The following is a 5696-nucleotide window of genomic DNA, read 5'->3' on the forward strand; positions in this document are numbered from 1 at the left end:
GGCCTCCCTGCCCCACAGGGCTGAGGTAGAACAAGGGGAAAGAAGTCCTACCCCCAAGGAGCTTGCCTTGTTTGGAGGAGCATGGCTTAGATTTACACATGAAGTAATCCAAGACAATATATAAACTCTCAGGGCCTCCACTCCCAGAGGCAACCCAGGAAGAAATGTACCATAATTAGATGATGCTTCACACATTCAGATGTCATTGTGTCAACGCCTCCCAGCAGACAGGTCAGAGCAGCAAAGGGTCTCCGTTGCTCATGCTGCAAATACAGGTGCCTCCAGCTGACTCGATCCACTGAAGCCTTACACAAACAAGTACATCCCGCCAGAACAAATTGGTCCTCAGAGAAGGACGCCTTCCTACCCGAGTCACTCACGCACCGGCTGACATATGTAATACATTGTTTTCCTGCCACTCAGGATGAGAGAAGCACTTAAACAATTATTGCCCTGGGGAGCATGTTCCAGACCCCAATCACCTTCCAGGTTAGGAATAAACTTCAAGGTCACAAGCCAAATTATATTTTCCTGAGGGAGAAAGGCTGAATCATCATATAGGAAGCCCTAAGATGGCCAGGGGTCAGGAAATGAGTGAATCGTGCTTCCTCTGTGGATGCAGATCTTGTATCCCTGCTGGCCAGGGCTTCCGCCAACTCTTCTCCTCACTCCTGGAAGCAGACAACTCATTTCTCTGGTTTCCCTTTGGCGCTCTGAGGCAAAGCAATAGGTCTAGACCAGCAATGGGGACCAGGTACCCTCAACCCTTCGGCTGCATTTCCATTGTTTGTCTGCTACCATTTCTCCTTTCTTCAGGTCTTCCTAATCACTCTGGAAGGACTTCCAATAAACTGGCAAAGGATGGAAGAGACGGTGCCTGCAATAAAAAGCAAACAGGTCCAGGGACCGTGCTCCATCTCACTATGACTCAACAATAAAATGTCATTTTTTCTGCTTATCCCATAAGCAATGAAACAAGCATTAAAATGCTGAGTGTAGGCAAGGGTGTGGTTTACAAGAAGGCGTGACTGCTAAGAATGTGAAATCTTACCGAAAGATACTCTACCAAGTCTAACCCCATGTGTTCATGGGTGTATGTTTATTAACCTGGACATGTGTTCACAATAAAGGAGATAAAAACAACATGTATGAAACAATTTTATTATTTATTTATTTATTTGTGTGTGTGTGTGTGTGTGTGTGTGTGTGTGTGTGTGTAAAAGCATCTGGAAGGCTATACTCCCACATTTTATTTCTGGTTTTCTTTGGATCTATACCACTCCTAGTCCTAGGTCCTTCCCAGAACCCCTGGAGGCCTCACTTTGGCCCTGCTTAACCTGCTTCTCTCCACAGGGCAAGGACTCTGCAAGGCCAAAGGGAAAAACACCTGAATTTCTAGCCCATCCTCCTAGTGCACACCCCAGTATCCTGCACCCTGAAATGTCCCGGAAATCAAACAGCCTCTAACTCATTCCAGGGTTGCATGAGCTCTCACAGGGTAGGTTGCACTACTGGTGCACATGGCCCAGACCCAAGGACTGGTCACCAGGAGGCCATTTACAGAGGCATGAATGGAGTCTGCATGTGTGCACACAAAAGGCCCTCATGGTGCAGGCTTGAGCTGCGGGTGGGCAGAGTGACAAGGACATAGGAGACCAAGAAATGAGAAAGGAGGTGGCCAGAGGATGGGAATCAGCTCTCCCCTACCACCACGCTCTGTCACAGAACTTCAAGGAGTCCCAGGGCTCTAAATTTGAACCTGAACTTTCAGGTATTGCAAAGGTAAGGATGAGATGTATTTAACAGTTTGTTAACTGGATTTATAACTCTAAATATTTAGGCAGGTGGAATGTAGACCTTCATTTATACTCTTGCCTCAGACCATAACAATGTCAGAGCTGGACCTGCTTTGGATAATGGAATTAAGAATGACTTAAATTGTTTCCCTCCTTCTTTAATTTCAACTCCTATTCCCCACCTCTCTCTCATTCCATGTTCCCTTCTTTCCCTCTTTGATTTTTATACCATATACTAAAAAAACTGACAGTCTTTGTTTTAGTAATTCCACATCCATGACAATAGTAGTGTAAAAATCAAAACAAAGATTAGAAATGTTGACAAATCATTTTTACATCTAAAAATGAAAATAATTTAAATGCTAAACAACAGGGAAATAATCAAACGCATTATGATATATCTGTACATTATATAACTAAGTATTTAATTATGCTATTAAGTCACTTTATATTAATGATGAATTATAGTGAAAAATGCTCAAGACAATGTTATGAAAAACAAAGTACAAAGTTATAATTATTCTATAAGTATGATTTGCACATAGGGAAAGGAAACCCTCTAAAGTATTAATTGTGGTTATTTATGTCTGTAAAATTCTGGGTGAAATTCTTTTTCCTTTATGCTTTTAATTTTTTTTTTCAATGATTAGGGATTCCTTTTATAATCAGGAAAAACTCACTTAAAAGTCCCAATGTGCCTGTTCCTTTGTCCAGCCCTGTGTTTTCATGAGGAAATGATGCCCTGGTGGCCTTTGACGTCACCACAAACACATCCTCCATCCTTCCGCCTCTGCGAGGTCCTGCTTCCCAAGTGCTGCTTCCCTTCGGTGCCTCCTGGGGTTTGGGTTCCCTAGAGCAGCTCTCCAGACCCTCACCCTACCCATGAAGCTGCCTCTTTGGGGGCCACCAGGAGGTTGGCTTCACAGGGAGGGAACAACACAGGTGCTCTTAGAAAAGCCAGGTGCTCTGCCCCTCTGCTTGCAGGTGCCTGTATGGTCCTCTGAGAGCTGTGAATGCCTCACTCCACTCAGCACATCTGTGATTACCTCCCTCCATGTGCCCCACGGAGCTACTCTCATTCTCTTTTACTTCCTGGGAAAAGATCTGATTACTTCACACAGTTGTCCAAGGAATCTCTTCTTCCTGGCAGTATGGGGATGGAAACCCGGGAGACTCTGCCACGCACTAAACCACCACCTCCCCAGACCTTTTTATTTTATATTTTGAGACAGCAACTCGGTCTACATTCCACCTGCCTAAATATTTAGAGTTTGAGGCTGGCCTCAAACGTGTGATACTCCTGCTTCAGCCTCCTGAGTAGCTGGAATGACAGGCCTGCACCACCATGCCTCTTGTGGGAGACTTCATTCTTAACAGAGGAAGGCGAACTGAGCCCAGGGAAGGAGTCTCCAATGTCAGCATGACCGGCACATGACTTCTGAATGTAGAAGACACCCGGAGACAGAAGCAAGAAGTGAATCAAACCATGTCAATCACCATGGGATCCCTTCAGAGAAGCCCACTGAGATTTAGGAGTGGAAGGATAGAGGACACTTCCCTTAAGTATCAGAAAACCCAGAAGAAAAGCCAGGAGAGCCCAGACACCCCTTAATTAAACTAGAAATGAAATTGTAGAGTCAGAACAGAACCACGGTGAGCTGCCAACACTCAGCATGCCCTGGACACTTGTAAGAGGTGAAAGGAAGCAAATAGTTACCTTGTTATTGCCACTTAGAAACTCTTCCAAGTGACAGATTAGCATCTTAAAGATGCTCCAGTGTATTCTACCTCCTGCTTTCCTCCCAAGTCACCCATACAGACTTGGATTAGAGTGTGGTGAAGGCCTTCATTGGTCCCCATGTTTAAGCCCTGGGAGTCACAACATAATTTGGGAGTTAATTGTAAATGTTGGACTATAGACCCTTAGAGACAGGTCTCTCCTAGTAAAACCATGTGACTTGATCATCAGTGCCTACAGTCAAACAAGGAAGATTACTTTAAATTTCCGAATCCCTGATTACTCCAACACTATATCATCCAATGGTCTTATATTCCATTTTATCTCTTTCTAGTATCAGAGTGATTTTTCCAATTTTTAATAATTTTGTCCTACCCCCAGAATTCCTACTGAAATTGTACTTATTTCCAGCTTGGTTAATTCAGGAATCTAATTTGATTCCTTCTTTGTTTTCTTCTGAGTCACTTTTGACCTCTTGATAAGTTCTTCAGGGGGAGGGTGCAGAGGAGAATATATTTTATTCTTCTTTGTGTAACTTCTTCAAAGCTAAAACATCTCTTAGCACCTACTATGTGCTCATGAAAGAAGACTCAAAGGGCTGCGCAGATGGTCTCTGCATCACGTAGTGGGGAAAATCCCAAGTGGATCCTGCCCTCAGTTTCCTCCTTGAAATGGAGACCATCGCACCTTCTTTTATTGCTGTTCATGAGTTTTAAATGAGATTGTACACAAAGCTTTTGTGGCAATGTTTAACATGATCATGGCATCAGCTCTTATTTTTATCATCATCAGCATGTCTTTTCTTTCTTTGAAGTACAAAACTTTAAACCATATTCCTCACAATGAGAAAAACAGTTGGTCTCAAACGAGCCTCTGACAGTTTGGGTGCCTCCAGGAGGCATCTAACACCATCTCCCTTCTCCGTGTGGTTTGACCTCAGCGCTGCAGCCCTGGCTCCCGCAGCGTAAGAACAGCTTGGCTTGTTGCCTTGAAACTTATTGGCACAATAAGAGATAATGATTTCCCTGTACACACTCCATCAGAGCAGTTATTGTTTAAGTATTTCCCTTATTCCTCCTTTACCGGAAAACAATCCCTTATAGAAATCAGCTGAGGAAGACACTAATAGCAACTTCAAACAGAGCTTTCTCGCTGCCCTGACTTGGCAAGGAGGTCTCTTTGGAGCAGCTAGCCTCAGACCCAGGAACAGAATGTGACAAAATAAGTCCCCGTGGACCGATGTGGGCACCAGACAGTTGGCAGCTTTGGGGCCAGCAGGGCCAGCAATAAGAGATTGGTTTCCTCAATTGAGGTCCCATTTGGATCCTGTTTGCTAGTCCCAGAAGGTCAGAAGCCATGCTATAAAAAATAAGAGATTTTTCTCTCCTCTGCCCAGCCTCCATGCCTTCTAGGGTATTTCTTCTCTGTCCCTTGGGAAATTTGTGTCTTTGTGGGATCTGTCCTCTGCCCTTCTTTTGTAAGCATACCCAGGCAAAGATCCATTTAATTTTCAGAAACCGTGTCTGTCAATAAATTGCCTTTGCTCTGTCTTGGAAGGGGCACTGCCACCCCCTTCCCTGAGCAGACGTACCTCATGTACGAGGAGCTTTTCTCATTATCTGTCTCGACCTCTGGCGCGGCCTTCTTTTCAGCGTCTCCTTGGGCTTTTCTTATCATGCTTTGCACTCCTCAACTTCCCTCTGTAATCGGCCTCATCCTCCTCAGCACCTGGTGTTGGAGCCCTTGCTTATGTCCTCTGTTATAACCTTGATTAATTCCCCTCTGCTTTCACAGAGCCTCTACAATTGCAACTGTCGTCCTTGTTCTCACCAAACCCAGCACTGCAGCTATTTTGCTTCTAGCTCCTTCCAACCTCGCCTTCTGTAGGAGACCAGACACGAGGAGTGAATGGGCGCCATTCCTCCAACCCATGAGGATTTGTTCATTAAACACTTCCTAACATGCCAGCTACTGTTCTGGATGCTTATGACAGACGTGCTCCCTGCCCTTATGGGGTTTATAGTTGAGTCAACATGAAAGGGACATGTAAACGGGCAGTATTAGATGGCAAGCCCAGACAGCCCACACCATCACGAGCTCACAGGGGCTCCATGGGGTAGTTGAAGTCTTTGAGAATCACACAAGCCACCCTTTCTACCCCT

The 5696-nt window shown here is 44.8% G+C and overlaps 1 long non-coding RNA gene across 1 annotated transcript; it reads right to left on the bottom strand.

The window, feature by feature from the left end:
- Window positions 1-509: 509 nt before the first annotated feature.
- Window positions 510-5212, bottom strand: LOC139707836 (uncharacterized). The gene is made up of 2 exons (XR_011709262.1): window positions 5126-5212; window positions 510-877 (listed from the first exon to the last, which is right to left on the bottom strand). It is a non-coding gene; the product is annotated as an uncharacterized lncRNA (long non-coding RNA).
- Between the last annotated feature and the right edge of the window lie 484 nt (window positions 5213-5696).

Source organism: Marmota flaviventris, chromosome 12, assembly GCF_047511675.1.
Source record: "Marmota flaviventris isolate mMarFla1 chromosome 12, mMarFla1.hap1, whole genome shotgun sequence".
Lineage (NCBI taxonomy): Eukaryota > Metazoa > Chordata > Mammalia > Rodentia > Sciuridae > Marmota > Marmota flaviventris.